This window comes from Mesoplodon bidens (assembly GCF_964165515.1).
Source record: "Mesoplodon bidens genome assembly, chromosome: 6".
NCBI lineage: Eukaryota > Metazoa > Chordata > Mammalia > Artiodactyla > Ziphiidae > Mesoplodon > Mesoplodon bidens.
This window is the reverse complement of record NC_138162.1, coordinates 5730935-5747229: the sequence shown is the minus strand read 5'-3', so window position 1 is coordinate 5747229 and position 16295 is coordinate 5730935. Positions and strand designations below refer to the sequence as shown.

The 16295-nt window shown below is 44.5% G+C and overlaps 1 protein-coding gene and 1 pseudogene across 2 annotated transcripts in view; one reads left to right on the top strand and one right to left on the bottom strand.

Moving 5' to 3' along the window:
- The window catches only part of ABL1 (ABL proto-oncogene 1, non-receptor tyrosine kinase), a 134867-nt gene that overhangs the window by 17317 nt on the left and 101255 nt on the right, over positions 1-16295 (top strand). The window lies entirely within an intron of this gene.
- Positions 8679-16295, bottom strand: part of LOC308618771 (S-adenosylmethionine decarboxylase proenzyme-like) — a 33384-nt pseudogene continuing 25767 nt past the window's right edge. Inside the window, exons 3-6 of the transcript in view lie at positions 14808-14858; positions 14346-14518; positions 13202-13333; positions 8679-8774 (exon numbers count right to left, since the gene is read on the bottom strand). The product of the transcript in view is annotated as an S-adenosylmethionine decarboxylase proenzyme-like (transcript). The remainder of the gene's footprint in view (positions 8775-13201; positions 13334-14345; positions 14519-14807; positions 14859-16295) is intronic.

Here is a 16295-nt window from a genome sequence, read left to right as displayed (position 1 = left end):
CAGTGTGACCAGTATATGTTAAACCAAACCTTCCCAGAAATGAAAGTACAGACTGTAGAATGTATAGTTATTTTGTCCCTTGACAATTTCCTGCTTCTGTGTTTATCTCCTAGTCCAACAGGGAGACAGGGGTGATATTGAAATCATGGTTTTATCTGAATTCAAATCCCAGCTTACCACTTAACAGCAGTGTGACCGCAGGCATCAGGACTGACGTAGTAGATACTAGTTGAGCACGTTGCCAGCAGCTGGCAGTGCAACAAGTCGTTTTAATTCTCGGAGTCTCTGGTTCCTGATTTGCAAAATGGGAATATAGGGCTTCCCTGGTGGTGCAGTGGTTGAGAGTCCGCCTGCCGATGCAGGGGACACGGGTTCGTGCCCCAGTTCCGGGAAATCCCGCATGCCGCGGAGCGACTGGGCCCGTGAGCCATGGCCGCTGAGCCTGCGCGTCCGGAGCCTGTGCTGCACAACGGGAGAGGCCACAGCAGTGAGAGGCCCGCGTACCGCAAAAAAAAAAAAAAATGGGAATATAGTCCTTACCTTGATTGTGCTGTTGATGAGAGAATTAAATGAAATAATAAGTAAAAAACGTCTAACAATGCCTGGCACTTAGCCTCTAACAAATATTAATTATTGCTGCTATTATTCTTTATAATTCTAGAATAATATACCTGTCAGTAATAAGGAGCAGGCCAAAAGAGACTACACCAGAGAAAGACTAAGAAATAAACTCCAGGGCTTCCCTGGTGGCGCAGTGGTTGAGAGTCCGCCTGCCGATGCAGGGGACACGGGTTCGTGGCCTGGTCCGGGGAGATCCCACATGTCGCGGAGCGGCTGGGCCCGTGAGCCATGGCCGCTGAGCCTGCGCGTCCGGAGCCTGTGCTCCACAATGGGAGAGGCCACAACAGTGGGAGGCCCGCGTACCGCAAAAAAAAAAAAAGAAATAAACTCTGGTAGTAATAACGTTGTGATGAGCAGTTTGCCTGAGACACGGTTGTACGCTGTTGGTAATTATGGATTATCTATAAAATCCGTGGGTTATAGCTGAACACATTGATGACACTGGAATGCAACTCCTCAAGAAAATTCTAGAGAAAACCCCTGCTTAAACTGTAAATACTTTTTTTTTTTCAAAGTACTTCCTATAGGGTGATTGGAGGATGTCAGCTGTAGAGATCTTTCCACCCCTGCTGCATGAAATCCGGGCTTCTCATGACTTGCCCTGAGGCTTTCCATGTCGTTTGGGCCTTCAGGCAGTTCTTGCTGTGAGAGGCAGCGTCCTCTGACCAGATGGCTGCTTTTCTTTTCCTCGTGTAATTTATTGTTTCTTCAGGACAAAGTTGTCTAATCCTAAATCTGCTGCTTCTTGTTTAGCACACATTTTTTCAGCTCTTTTCTCACAGTCTGCATAGGTTTTATTTATGAACCTGTGTAGATGACAGATTTGTGAAGCACAGTTTGGTGTAATATATATTGTGGTTAGTTGGCTAGAGGTGAGTTCTGAGGTTTGTAAGTGTGTGTGGTCACCAACCCAGCAAGCTTTTAATTTTCCTTGGTCCGAAGGATTTCTTGTGTGGACAAAAGCCTAAGCAATTTACTGGTCTACCAGAGTATTTGGGTTTTTTCTTTATGTTGTTGTGATGGCTAATTCTCCTCATGACTTTCTGGGAATCTGTCAATTTAAAGAAATTTATAGGAATTTAAAGTAAACCTTACGCTCTGTGCCGTTTATTTGGAGATTGGTCTTCCAGGCCCTTTCTTTCAGTCTCCTCCCTTCTTACGCCATTTAGCCATGTTATTTTTTGCCAGCATCTTCACTACCCATACGATGAAGGGAACAGGTGAATTTCTTTGAGGCTGTTCCCCTAAGGAGCATTTTTTCACTTTATAGTCCTTAAGTTTATATTTAATTGTGCAATGAAAGTGGGCTGACCCAAACGGCTTTGGAGAATTCTTCTGGCTCAGAAGTTATTTCATTCTCCTTTGTTACTGTGCTAGTGCTGATTTAAGTAGGGAAGATATAGAATAGACTATAAATAAAACTTAAAGATTTGTGTAACTACCACCCATCACAACAGGACGCAAAATACTTCCATAACCCCAATAACCTTTCTCATGTGATCCCTTTACAGTCATTCCCTCCCCTCACCCCTGCCCCCTGGCAACCACTGATCTGTTCTTGTCGCTGTATTTTGTCTTTCTGAGAATGTCATATAAATGGAACCATGAAGTGTATAGCCTTTTAAGACTAGCTTCTTTCACTGAGCATAAGGCCTTTGAGATGCATCCAAGTGTTGCATATAACAATAGTTTGTTCCTTTTCATTACTGAGTAGTATTCTGTGGTATGGATATACCACAGTTTGTTTATTCGTTCACCTGTTGAAGGACATTTGGGTTGTTTCCAGTTACTGATGCTTATGAATAGAGTTGTTATATATCTTTGTGTACAGTTTTTATGGGAATACACACTTTCATTTCACTTGGCATCTTAGTTTCCTATGGATGCTGTAACAAATTACCACAAACTGGGTAGCTTAAAACAAGAGGAATTTCTTTTCCCACTATTCTGGAAGCTAGAAGTCTGAAATTAGTATTGCTGGGCCAAAGTCATGGTGTCAGCAGGGCCTTGCTCCTTTAGAGGTTCTAGGGAAGAACCTCTTCCTTTCCTCTTCCAGCTTCTAGAGGCCACCAGCATTCCTTGACTTGTGACCCCTTCCTTGAATCCCTCCAACCTCTCACTTCCATTGTTACATCTTCTCCTGTTTTGTAGTCACATTTCCCTCAGCCTCCCTCTTGGTTTTTTTTTTTCTGTTTTGTTGTATTCATTCGCTTGCTTTATTTTTTAGATTCCACGTATAAATGATAACATACAGTATTTATCTTTCTCTGACATTTCACTAAGCAAAATACGCTCGAGGTCCATCCATGTCCTTGCAAATGGCAAAATTTCATTCTTTTTTATGGCTGAGTACTATTCCATTGTATGTATATATACCACACCTTTTTTATCCATTCGTCTGTTGATAGACACTTAGGTTGCTTCCATATCTTGGCTATTGTAAATAATGCTGCTGTGAACATAGTGGTGCATGTATCTTTTTGAATGAGTGTTTTTGTTTTCTTTGGATATATACCCAGGAGTGGAATTGTTAGATTATATGGTAATTCTAGTTTCAGTTTTTTGAGGAACTTTCATATTGTTTTCCACAGTGGAGTTTACGTTCCCACCAACAGGGTACAAGAGCTCCCTTTTCTCTACATCTTTGCCAGTATTTGTCGACTGTGGTCTTTTTGGTGATAGCCATTCTGACAGGTGTGAGGTGGTATCTCATTGTGGTTTTGATTTGTATTTGCCTGATGATTAGTGATGTGGAGCATGTTTTCATGTGTCTGTTGGCCATCTATATATCTTCTTTGGAAAAATGTCTATTCAGTTTTTCTTTCCATTTTTTAATGGGGTTGTTTTTTTGATAATGACTTTTATTAGCTGTTTATATATTTTGGATATTAACCCCTTATCGGTCATATCATTTGCAAATATTTTCTCCCATTCTGTAGGTTGTCCTCTCATGTTGTCACTGGTTTCTTTTTCTATGCAAAAAATCTTAAGTTTAATTAGGTCCCATTTGTTTGTGTTTGTGTTTGCTTCTTTTGCCTTAGGAAACAGATCTCAAAAATATAGCTACAATTTATGTCAAAGAGTGTTCTGCCTATGTTTTCTTCCAGGAGTTTTATGGTTTCTGGCCTTACATTTAGGTCTTTAATCCATTTTGAGTTTATTTTTGTATATTGTGTGAGAAAATGTTCTAATTTTATTCTTTTATATGTAGCTGTCTAGTTTTCTGAGCACCACTTATTGAAGAGACTGTCTTTTCTCCATTGTATATACTTGCCTCCTTTGTTGTAGATTAACCATAAGTGCATGGGTTTATTTCTGGGCATAGACATTACTGGCTCTTGTGATAAGTTTATTTAGTTTTATAGGAAACTTCCAAACTATTTTGCAGAGTGGCTATCATTTTACATCCCTACCAGCACTTTTCCATGCCAGAATTCCTGGCATCCTTGCCAGCACTTGGTATTATCATTATTATTTATTTTTGCCATTCTTGTTGAGTACTCATTATGGTTTTAATTTGCATTTCCCTGCCGGCTAATGATGGTGAGCATCTTTTCATATGAAAACTTCAGGGGCTTCCCTGGTGGTGCAGTGGTTAAGAACCCACCTGCCAATGCAGGGGACACGGGTTCAAGCCCTGGTCTGGGAAGATCCCACATGCCGCAGAGCAACTAAGCCCGTGTGCCACAACTGCTGAGCCTGCACTCTAGAGCCCGCAAGCCACAACTACTGAGCCCACGTGCTACAACTACTGAAGCCCACGCGCCTAGAGCCCATGCTCTGCAACAAGAGAAGCCACTGCAATGAGAAGCCCGCGCACTGCAACGAAGAGTAGCCCCCACTCGCTGCAACTAGAGAAAGCCCGCGTGCAGCAACGAACACCCAATGCAGCCAAAAATAAATAAATAAAACACATTTATTTTTAAAAAAAAGAAAGAAAAGAAAACTCATGGCTTTTAATTTTTGTCTTTTTGTTGCCTTCGTAAGTATGAGGAAGAAAAGCGTGAACTGAATCACAGCTAAAGAAAGAAGAACATTATAGTCTTATAGCAGAATCTCGCCTAACAGCATTGTTATACAGTACAGTACCATAACACGTTCCAAGTCTCTTTTATTCCATTTAATCTGTCTTCTGTTAAATTTCTTTAATTTAAAAATTTTTTAAAAAGTATTATCTGAGTTGTTGATATGCTTGGTTCTATTTTAAGAGGCAAGTGTTATATAGCTTTCTAATGAATAATAAAGAATCTAAACCATGCTGATTCTCTACCACATTATCTTTTTAAATGAAAAACCTCTACCAAGCCTCACCACCTCCATGATCCCGAGCATGATATGGGCTTATCTTTTTGCTGCTGTCAGGCTGCAGTTCACGCTGGTTTAATGTTGCTGTAGGTCACTTTTAGGGACATTTAATCATCACTTAGACTAGATTTGAAGTCCTGACCATTTATCTTCTCTTGAAGCAGTGGTTTATAGTAATAAATTGTGCTAAGTTGTGTTTTGGTCCTTGATTAAGTCCAACACAGTAGCTTCTGATGCTTGAGTTCTTATTGAGTTATGACGGGCAATTAAGTGAATGCTGGTAACCATTCTGTGAGAATTAAAAACCTTGGTTCAGAAAGGCATGGCAGAGTAGAATAAAGGAACTGATGCAAAGTAAATGACATATCTTTATATTATTAAGTTATTCTAATTGTGCTCCTTTTAATATGACATTTGGGGTTTAACATAAATAAATAGTACCAAGTTTCAGTCTCTGAAAATTGAAGAGCCCATTATTTAACCTAAAAATGGTCATGGCTCAGAAAATGGCATTACATGTCATTTCCTTGCTACCTACCAGAATCCGCCCCCTCCAAAGAGGTATCACTTCCTCTGCTCCCACAGCATTCTTTGCTTATCACTGTGGTGTTTCTCGCACTGTGTTATAATTGCCTCCCTGTCACTTCCTTTGAAATGCCTTTAGAGCAGAGATCGTGTGGTAGTACCTATCACATAGGATGTTCAGTAAATATTAAATGAATGAATGCATAATGAATGGTTAAAGAACCTGGGTGATGTTTTGAGCTTGGAGAAGAGACTAAGGGAAGGTGTGTTAGCTGTCTGAAAATATTTGAAGGATGGTCATATAAGAGGGAGTTGGTCTCACCCGGCACTGCTTTGGAAAGCAGAATTAGGAGAAGTGGATGGCAGTCACAAAATAAGACATGTTTGAGCTTAGCGTGGAAAGAGCTTTCAGAGAAGGAGAGCAGTCAAGCAATAGAATGGGTGCCTTGGAAGACCGTGATTGTTCTGTCACTGGGGATATTCAAGAGGAGGCAAGATATGACAATAAGGAGGGATTTGAACCCAGTGGGGCTTCTCAGGACTCTTCCTTCTCTGAGTATCTTTGTTGAGTACACTAGGGAACAGTCTCAGGGAGATTCTTATCTAGTAAGGGAGAGATGATAGCTTCAGGTGGCAAAGGGCAAAGTATGTTAGGAATAGCTTGGCTGGGATATTCAGGGTAGTACATGGATTAAGATGGAAAGGCACGTTTGGTCTACTTCAGTGATGACCTTGAGTGCCAAGCCAGAGATTCCAGAGATATTTGGCGGCCAATGAAAGCTGTAGATGTTAGTTAGCATCATGAAAGTATCCCCGGTACTTAGAACAGTGATAGTACGTGTTCAATAAATATTTGTTGAAGGAGTTTGTCAAAAGATCAGAGCCATGATTTAGCAAAATTAATCTGTAATCTAAGTTTAGGTTGCAAGTGGAAGGGAGGACACTTAAGTAGAAGTAAGGAGAGCCTGAAGAAAGGAAGGTGACACCAAGAGCCCCCTTGGATATGGGATTGGCTGGACTGGTCAAGTGGGCAGAGATGGGGAAGAGGTAAAAATGATTCTCTGAACTTCAGTCTGGTGACCAGAAATGGGAGTGACATTCACAGAAATAAGGTGGTTCCTTGTAGTTCTTATGGAAGCAGAAGGCAAGGCTTTTGGTTCTGGACATGCTTCAGTAATGGTGTTGGGTTGACAGTGTCTGTCCACTCTTCCCACTGTGGTTTGTACGCATGTGTCACTCACTCCTCACTTACTTCCATGTTATTCACGGTTCTCACCATGACTTGGAAGTCTGGGTCTCTAGAGAGGATCAAATATAATGATGAGAATAAGTGCCTGGTAGAACTTATTTCCTGCAGGTTCAGTAAGACACACCCCTTCATGTGGTTTTCCTGTTCACTCATAAGGTGTATTTGATGTGTTAGCTGTAGTAGTGGGTAAGTTAGGAGACCCTTTTGACCCATTCTCCCCTTTTTGCTATCTTGGAAAAGCCAAACAAAGCTCTGTCTTGTTGAGTCGTTGGCGCCAGCCCTGGAGGTCCTTCCCCTGGGCATGTGGGGTTGTGGAATAAGGGCACTCTGCGCAAACCCAGCGCGAGGGGCCTCTGCTTGGATGCTGCTCTGCCTGGTCCCCAGAGATGGGGTCTATGACCTGCCATCTGTAGATGTCCGCTTCAGGTGACCGAGGAGGACCAGGATGCGCTCCAGGACCTATGCCTTTCAGGACTTTCATTGTGCAGAAAGAGCACTCTTTAGTGTCAGGATAAGTTTTTGTCAAAATACAGAAAAGTGTTGATTACACTTCTCATTTATTAAGAGTGATTTGTAAGCATTGTAGTTGGCCCATTATGTAAGCCATTTAGTATAATATTTCTCCGTGAGAAAAGGGGCAGCTGCTTTTCTTACGAAGAAGAATGGGTTTATTTATTTATTTATTATTTTTTTAATTTTTCGGGGCTGTGTTTGGGTCTTCATTGCTGTGCACGGGCTTTCCTCTAGTTGCAGAGCGGGGGTGCTACTCTTCATTGTGGTGCGGGGGCTTCTCTTGTTGCAGAGCATGGGCTCTAGGCGCACGGGCTCAGTAGTTGTGGCTCGTGGGCTCTAGAGCCCAGGCTCAGTAGTTGTGATGCACGGGCTTAGTTGCTCCGCGGCATGTGGGATCTTCCCGGACCAGGGCTCGAACCCAGGTCCGCTGCATTGGCAGGCAGATTCTTACCCACTGCGCCACCAGGGAAGTCCCAAGGATAGGTTTAGAAATGCAAAGATCAACAATAGAAGTTGGTTCCCTGCTGTAGCCTGCTTCCAAATTTATACTGCTTTACGAAAGCAGCTGAATTCGGGAGGCTTTGTAGTTTTTCCTTTCTCCTTGACTTTTTTTTTTTTTTTGCTTTACGCGGGCCTCTCACTGTTGTGGCCTCTCCCGTTGCAGAGCACAGGCTCCGGACGTGCAGGCTCAGCGGCCATGGCTCACGGGCCCAGCTGCTCGGCGGCATGTGGGATCTTCCCGGACCGGGGCACGAACCCGTGTCCCCTGCATCAGCAGGCGGACTCTCAACCACTGCGCCACCAGGGAATACCCTCTTCTTGACTTTTGACACACCGGGTTCACACTGAGGCTTCCCCCCAGTTCTCCTCTTGCAGAAAGCTGCTTCTTGGGCTTTCTGCATTTGAATAGGGAGTTTAATTAATTATTTGGTCAAATGAAAGACACTTACCCCAGATTTTCCACATGAAATTGCAGCAGTCTTTAGATTTCCAGTCAGCTAATTCAGTGGGTCACGTAGTTCTTCGTAACTTTTAAAACATTTTACAAATTCGAACACTATAAAGTTGGTGCCTTTTTCAGCTATTTTTCAGCACTGCTATAAATGGAAGGTTTTCTCTTCCGAGCCATTGAAGTGCAGTGTATCCTAACATTGTCTCTTCACCTTTGGAGTTATCTTGACAGTGTCTAGGGCAAAGAAGAGAAGTTATTAGGGCTGCGGGGTGAAGGGAAGGTGTTGTTTCTGTTGCTGCTACTTGCCGAATCGTCTTTGGATGTCTAGAGGAACTTTTGTACCCGCGGTGCAGGCCGGCTGCTGGCCTCTGCAGCATCAGCGCTGGCTGGCTGCGTTTAATATGTGATAGCTGATCCGTGTCCACTTTGACTTGACTGTAAGAAGGTTTTGAGGTGTGTGTGTCTGGGGCGTTTTAAAAGGAAATGAAAACAAAGCTCTTCCTTGCCTTGCGCTCATGGTTCTGAACTTGGGCATTTGGACTCCTCCAGGCCCTCAGCCTGGGCCGAGTTGGGCTCTTCTTGCTGCTGCCTGCTGTCCTCTCTACATAGCTGACCTCAGGGAAGGCGGGGGGGGGGATCCTGAACACTGGATTTTATTCTGCACAATGCTCTTCTGACCTTGTGGGAAGGCAGTTTGGGGCCCTTTTAGAAGCTTGCTTTATAAGTAAAGAAACTGAGGTTGGCTCAAGCGTACATTCTCAGAGCTCAGAACAAGTTGCTCTAAGACAGGCTCTGAGATCAGCCCCCTTGGGAAGGGCTGCTCGCCTCCTGGAGGAGAACGCCAGATGGTGGGAAGCATACGGGCCCTGTTGAGAATCTAACTTTCATACAAGAAACTGGAGGAGTTTGATGAAGATTCTGAGAAAGCTAAGAAGCTATGGTCCCTCCAGGGCATCCCCCAGGCACTGTCTTTTCTCCCCCAGGAGTTTTACCTCAGTTCCTTTAGAAACTGGGACCAGTAATACCTTCCTTGAAGGGAAATTGTTAATGCTACTTAGGTGATTCGCCGACTTACACTGAGTACTTACTCTGAGCGGGTGATGTGCCGGGTGCTTGACATACTGTCCCCCTTTTGATTTGCAGAGTGGCTAAGAGTTTGGGTGCAGGAGGCAGTCAGACCTGGGATGGAGTTCTGACTCTGTCTTTACTAGCCGGCAAACCTAACTACTTATTTCGGCCCAAATCACACCTGTTTCATTGGGTTTGGGAGGTTGACTAAGAGAGGACATTCTCTCATTCATCAGAGGAGAGGGAGGCCTGGTAAGGTGCCTTCCAACCATTCTCCAGAGCTGTGGGGGCCTGGGGGCACCTGCACAACTTGCAGGCACAGGAGCAAGGGGTGAGCGTTTCCCAGGATATCTGCCATTATCGTAGTAATTGTTGAGTATATTGTGTGTCTGGGATTCTCCTAGTCTCTTGCTTAATCTTCCCAATAGCACTGCAGGGCCAGGATTACTCACTAGCCACGCTTCTCACTTAGTGGTGAGGCCAGGACGGGAGCCCAGGCTCCTGTTGCAGACTTGGAAGGCTCACCCCAGGCCACGTAGCAGTTGTTTAGTTTTCATGATTTAACCTGGTTGAAATTGGTCTCCTTAGGCTTGGGTCACAAACCAATAGTCATTGCCTTGCTTGCATATCCTGGTGCCGTTGGGATGTCATTTTGCTGTACCAAGGAGAAGCAGTTGCTGTGTTTGGTCCCTTACCCCCTCCGTAAAGGCAGTCCCGTGGTGTGGGGACTCGCCCTAGTAAGGACTGGAACCTTGTTGTCAAATGGATTCCTGGTATCCTTGGGTTTGTAATGGACACTACCGTCCTGTCACAAGAGACCTGTTTTTCCTGGATTTCTTTCTGTTCACTTAACATACACCCTTCCCAGTCTTACAAATGTCAGGGGTTCTTGAAAGCAGGAGATATTCTGATCTTTTCCAAGGGGCTGCATAACTCATCCTTGTAAAAAGACCCCAAAATATTAGGAGATGACTTTTCTGCTTAAACGTTAGGATAATAAATCATTAGACTGCTTCTCTACGTCTTAAGGAAGAAAATTTCTCTTATAAATTTCTTTTGGTGGCTAAATGTATTTTTTCCTACTTTTGTGACTAGTCACGGTCTTTGGCATATTACTAAAATCTGATAATTGACTTCTGGTTAGCAAAGTGACATCTATCTTCTCTCCAACCTGTCAGTTCTTCCCCATCCTGAAGCCTCTCACAGCCTTTTCTCTTTTCTTTGTGAAGGAAAGGTCTTTGTTCTGAAGCATTTTTAGGACCAGGAGAACAAAAATCAAGAAATGCTGAAATATCCTGTTTTAACCAGCTCCCCCTTTAATTTTTTTAAAAGTCATCATTAGACGTTAACAGACAAGAAGCCGTTCACTGTTACCCAGCATTGAGAGCATCATTTCTTCCCTGCTCTGTCATGGACGTTGCATTTCGCTGTTGCAATGTGATCAGAAGATTCTCCCAGTTAATATTATTTCTCCTTTGAAATGATATAAATCTTCATTTAGTGGACTATCCAGCCATTTCTTCAAATTTCTTTCTTTTTCTTTAAGTATACAGAAAAGTTAAGTGTTTTCCTACAAAGGAAAACAATTTTATATTTATCTCTATTAAATAAATAAATGTTCATTATTAAAAAAGAGAATTCATAAGTATAGAAAGGGATAACGAAGAAAGTAAAAATGACCCACAACTGCACTGAGACCTCTAATCCTATTTAGAGATAACCACTGTTTATTTTGTGGAAACCATTCAGATTTATTTCTCTGCTTAGAGCCATGCCCCTCATGCGTAGAAACTGTTCATTTGCTTTTTAAAAAACCTTTAACAATATATTGTAAACATTTTTCCATGCCATTGAATGTAGAATATGGTAAGTTTTTATTCTGTGTTGTGTGCATGTGTACTTTATGGTGATTGCATACGTTTATCGTGATTTTCAAATTGAGCATTTGCAAAGAAAAAATAACAGTTGGGTGCCTAACGTCTGCCAGGCGTTGTGCTAAGCACTATGTAGGAATCATCTCATCAGATCCTCACTTCATCTGGGCTTGTGCAATGGCCTCCTCTTGCTTTCAGACTTTCTGCTTTACAACTTATTTTTCATACAGAAACCTGAATAATCTTTCAGGAATGCAAATGAGATCATCTTGCTCCTCTGCTAGAAACCCTGCAGTAGCTTCTCAGTCCACTTCAACTAAAAGCCAGATGGCTAACTGAGATCTGGCCTGTGTCCCCGGCATCCCCTCACAGCCACATTGTCCCATCTTCCTATTCATTAAATATGACAAATCTATCTCAACCATAGGGTCTTTGCACTGCTTTCTAGTTCTTCTGCCCTGGGGCCTTTGGATGATTGGCTTTCTTTTCTTTCAGATCCCAGTTCCAATTGAATTCAAGTGAGGTGAACCCCATCATACATGTACTTTGTAGAAAAAATTTAAAATATAGCAAAGTATAGAATAGAACATGTCACCTATAATCCCATCATTGACTCTTAACATTTCTGTGATTCTTTTCATTTCATTCACTCCATTTATTCATTCTTTTGACAAAATATCTGCTGTATGCCAGGTATATTGTACTAGTGTTTGGTAGGGTTACAGCATTAAAAAGACAGTCATGATTCTTGCCTTGTGAGGTCTTCTGGGACATTAATCCTGCTGTGGAGAAGGCTGCCTGGTGTAACGGTTAAGAGCTCAGGCTCTGGAGTCAGACTAGCAGGATTCAAAACGTTTGGCCCCACCACTTATAAGTTGTGTAACTGTAAGCTAGTTACACTCTGAGTCTCAGTTTTCCCATCAGTATTAGTTATCTATTTCTGCATGACAAATCACCTCACAATGTAGTGGCTTAAAACAGCAAATATGTATTATCTCACAGTGTCTGTGGGCCAGGAATTTAGAAGTGGGTTAGCTGGCTGGGTCTGGCTTGTGGTCTTCACTGAGATTGCAGGCTGGATGTCAGCTGGGGCTGCAGTCATCTGACAGCTTGACTGGGGCTGGAGGGTCCGCTTCCAAGGAGGCTCGCTTGCAGGGCTGGCTAGGCGGTGCTGACTGTCGGCAGGAGGCTTTAGTTCCTGGCCACATGGCCCTCTCCACAGGCTGCTGGAGTGGCTGCAGAGCAGGCAGTCCAGACCACAAGGCAGAAACCACTACGTCTTTTTTGACCTGGCGGCAGAAGTCACACTGTCATTTCTGCAGTATCCTATTGGTTACACAGGTCAGCCCTATTCAGTGAGGGAGGGGACTAAACAAGTGCGATGGGAATCACTGGGGACCATTTTGGAGGCTGACTACTATACCAGCTGTACAGTGACCATCATAATGGTACCCACATCCTTGGTTTATAAGGAGGATTAAATGAGAAATACATGTAAAGTGAATGAGGAAAAGTCCTGGTACTTAGTAAGCACTCCAGAAATCTTAGCTGCAATTGTGTGTTGTCATTACCATCACCACTACCTCCTCTGCCAGCCCAAGTGGGAAACGAACCTAACGTAATGGGGTCGGGGGGGGTGGGGGAGGGCAAGAGGAGGAGACATTTAAGCCGAGACTGGACCAAGGGGCAGGCTTTGGAGAAGTAAGAACATTCCGGGCCAAGGGGCAGTATATGCGAAGGTGCTGAGTGGGCAGGCTGCTGAGTGGAGAGGGCAGAGTGGCCACGAGGGGGCAGAGATCACGTCACGCCCAGCTGCCGAGGCCAGGATGCAGTCATCACCATGCTCTTTAGGGAGATTTTCTTCTCTAGGAGTATAGCTGAGTTTATCCAGAAACCAGTGGAGAAAATAAGAGCCAAGCTTTCTGGATTGCATTTATCCTGCAAAGTGAGGTTCTTGTGTACCATGCATCTCCCCAGAGCTCTTTAAATGGTTTTGTTTCATTACCCTGGGGGCGAATGTACATCTGGGTCTTCTGGTTCAGACTGAACTCCGTTGCTGACCTTTCTTTTGGTGAGAAGGTCCATAGCCTTTACCGGCTTCTCAAGGCGGTTGCCGGAGGTGCTAGGCGAGGCTTTGGCGCGGTGATGATAGCGCTGCAGCCAGCAGCCCGGGGCCACCTGCGTGCTGCTCACCTGCGTGCTGCTCACCTGCTTCTCTGCTGAGTTCTTGCAGGAGGAGGGAGTGCCATACAAACGTGTGGCAGAATGGAAATCTGCCATGTGAGAGATGTGGATATATCATGATTTATTCTCCTAATCCCCTATTCATGAGCACTTAACGTTGTTTGCAGTTTTTCTCCCCAGGATCTTCTTCATGATACATTTTTGTATGTTCTTATTATTTCCTTAGGATAAGTTTCTAGAAGTGGGATTTCTGCATCGAAATAATAGGTACTTTAAAGGATTTAGAGACATACTGCGAACTGCCCCTCTGGAAGGTGTGTCCAGTAGAACAGTTTACCTGCACGCTGACAAGGACGGATCAGTATGTATTTCTCTTTATCAAGGAGGAAATCCAAGTCAGTTTGTGGCGTAGAGCCATAATTCCACCCGACAGCCCCTGTGTTTCTGATCTGTCTCTTAGGCCACCAAGAGCCCTTTTTGGGTTTTTGTGTTTTTTTTTTTAAACACCATAGCTTAATGCTTTAACAAATGTTGAAATTTTTGAAAGTGTTATAAATCCAATAGGGCATCACAGTCTGGCACATTTTCCCAATCCTGGGAAAAACTGACCAAAAAATCAGTTGTAGGGCTTCCCTGGTGGCGCAGTGGTTGAGAGTCCCCTGCTGATGCAGGGAACACGGGTTCGTGCCCTGGTCCGGGAAGATCCCACATGCCGCGGAGCGGCTGGGCCCGTGAGCCATGGCCGCAGAGCCTGCGCGTCCGGAGCCTGTGCTCTGCAACGGGAGAGGCCACAACAGTGAGAGGCCCGTGTACTGCAAAAAAAAAAAAAAAAATCTGTTGTATGCTGCGGCTTGGTGGAAAAACCATTCGTCAGCAGAGTTAGGTAAGGAGACTGTCACAGGACTGGGTGTTGGTCTCCTTTTGAGCACTTCCCCGAGGAGAGAAAAGATAAAGCAAAGAATTGGGTAAATTCATCAGATTGTATTTGGCAGCATGGAGACCAAGTGGGTGCGGGTCATCGCCCACGACAAGTTTCCCAGGGTTGTGGAGAAACGGCTGCCCGGGGCTTCCGGTGCGTTGGTGTGCTCTGAGGAATGCGGCCGTATCCGTGGCATTCCACCCGCACATACCGAGCACACTTGGCCTCCCCCGGCGCCTCCCGCCACTTGCTCACGGTCAGGCTGAATAACCAGAGCAAGCCGTGTGACCACAGCATGGAAAGCGGGTCTGGCCGGGCAGGACAGACGCCTTACTGTTGGCTCAGGGAGAGAAAGGATGATCCTAGACAAACTTCTGAGAAGGACCCTGAGAAAAGAATGGAAAACCCGTTGTGAACGGCAGCCCCAGCCAACAGTGGCTTCTGATAGGAAATTGTAGGGCCGAGTAGGTAGGCTGCCGGGGTCGCTGTGTTGGACGCGGCTCATTAGGGCGCAGACGAGAATGTGCCCTATGATTATGACGAGGAGGAAGGGCAGGTCTTTCAGGGGCTTTTTCTTTCGCATTAATGGGTTCTCACCAAACCTGGTCTTCACATTGTCGTCCTGTTCTTTTTTGGATGGCTTAGGACCTGGGGAAAGGGTGACAGCCTGTGATCATGGCATCATACCCCCAGGTACCCTGCCACCCCCGTAGGTGTCATCCTTGACTCCTCCTCCCACATCGGATGCAGCAGCAAACGCTCCAGAATAATGAATCCTACAGTAAATCTTAGAATAACCCTGGAGTCCTAGAAAAAATCCTAGAGTAAATAAATACCACCCTGGCCCCTTACCACCGCCATCTCTGTTCTGAAAAATTTCTCAGCCTTGCAGCCTGGTCCTGTTCCCATCTGTGTCTGCTCTCTTGCCAGCAGAGAGACCTTTCCTCGGACATTTATGTCAGACCTTTTCACTACCCAGTTTGTAGCCTCCATTGGGTACTCATCTCAGAATAGAATTCCCAACTTCTCTCCACAGCCTGTTGGCCCTATGTGGTCTGGGCCTGGTTTCCCTCTTGGACTTCCCCTCCCGTCACTCCCTTTGTTTACTGGGATGCTCTTCTCTGTTAGTGCCCGCCCCAGGCCCTGCCCTGCCCTCTGCTGGGTACTGTTACACCAGATCTGGTGCAGGCTGATCATGTGGCACCTTTAGGAAAGACCTCCCCTGATTACCTAATCCAGAGTACCTAGGAAAGACCTCCCCTGACGACCTAATCCAGAGTACCTATGCTGGCAGAGTACCCGTGCCAGCACCAGCTCTTTATCTGCTTTCCCCCTTTAATTTCTTCGCAGCTCATGCCATCTGAAATCACCTTGTTTAGTTATGGATATAGTTGTTTGCACTCTTACTAGAATGCCGAGGATCCCTTCACACTCCTGTTCTTCTGAAGGCACACCTGGCCTCAGAATGCCCTGGAGAGTCTGACCTCGTGAGGAAATACCAAATTTTAGTTCCGGAAGAGCTGCAGGTTGTATGAGAAACACATTTGATTCCTCAAACCAGCCACGGCACCGCCTTCCAAAATAAAGTGCACACATACACCCATTCCTCCCCACCCCCCGCAGAAGTAAGGCATCTCTTGTAAACAGAAACTGTCACCTGCATTTGAGCAAGCAAAGTTCTCCCATGAAAGGAAACATCAAAATATAGCTCCTACCATGTTAAGCTCAGTCATCAAAATTTAGACAGAGGGGAACTCTGGAAAAAATGACTTGGTTTAATTAATGAGTAAATTGGAAGAAAAAAATTAAGTGGAACCTATAGATTAAAGGAGACATAACACAATATATGGAGCTTATTAAGATCTGAATTCAAACAAAGTATAAAAATTGGGGTGGTGGAAATCCATAAATTATATAATATTAGATATAGGCTTCAAAACTATTTGGGCTGGAGGAGTGGGTGGGGGTGTAGGTGAAAGAAGGTGAGCTATGAGTCGATGCTTGTTGAAGCCAGGAAGACTAGGATGTGGGTACATGGGTACGTGGGGTATGTGGAGTGCATGGAGGTTCTGATGCTCTTCTACT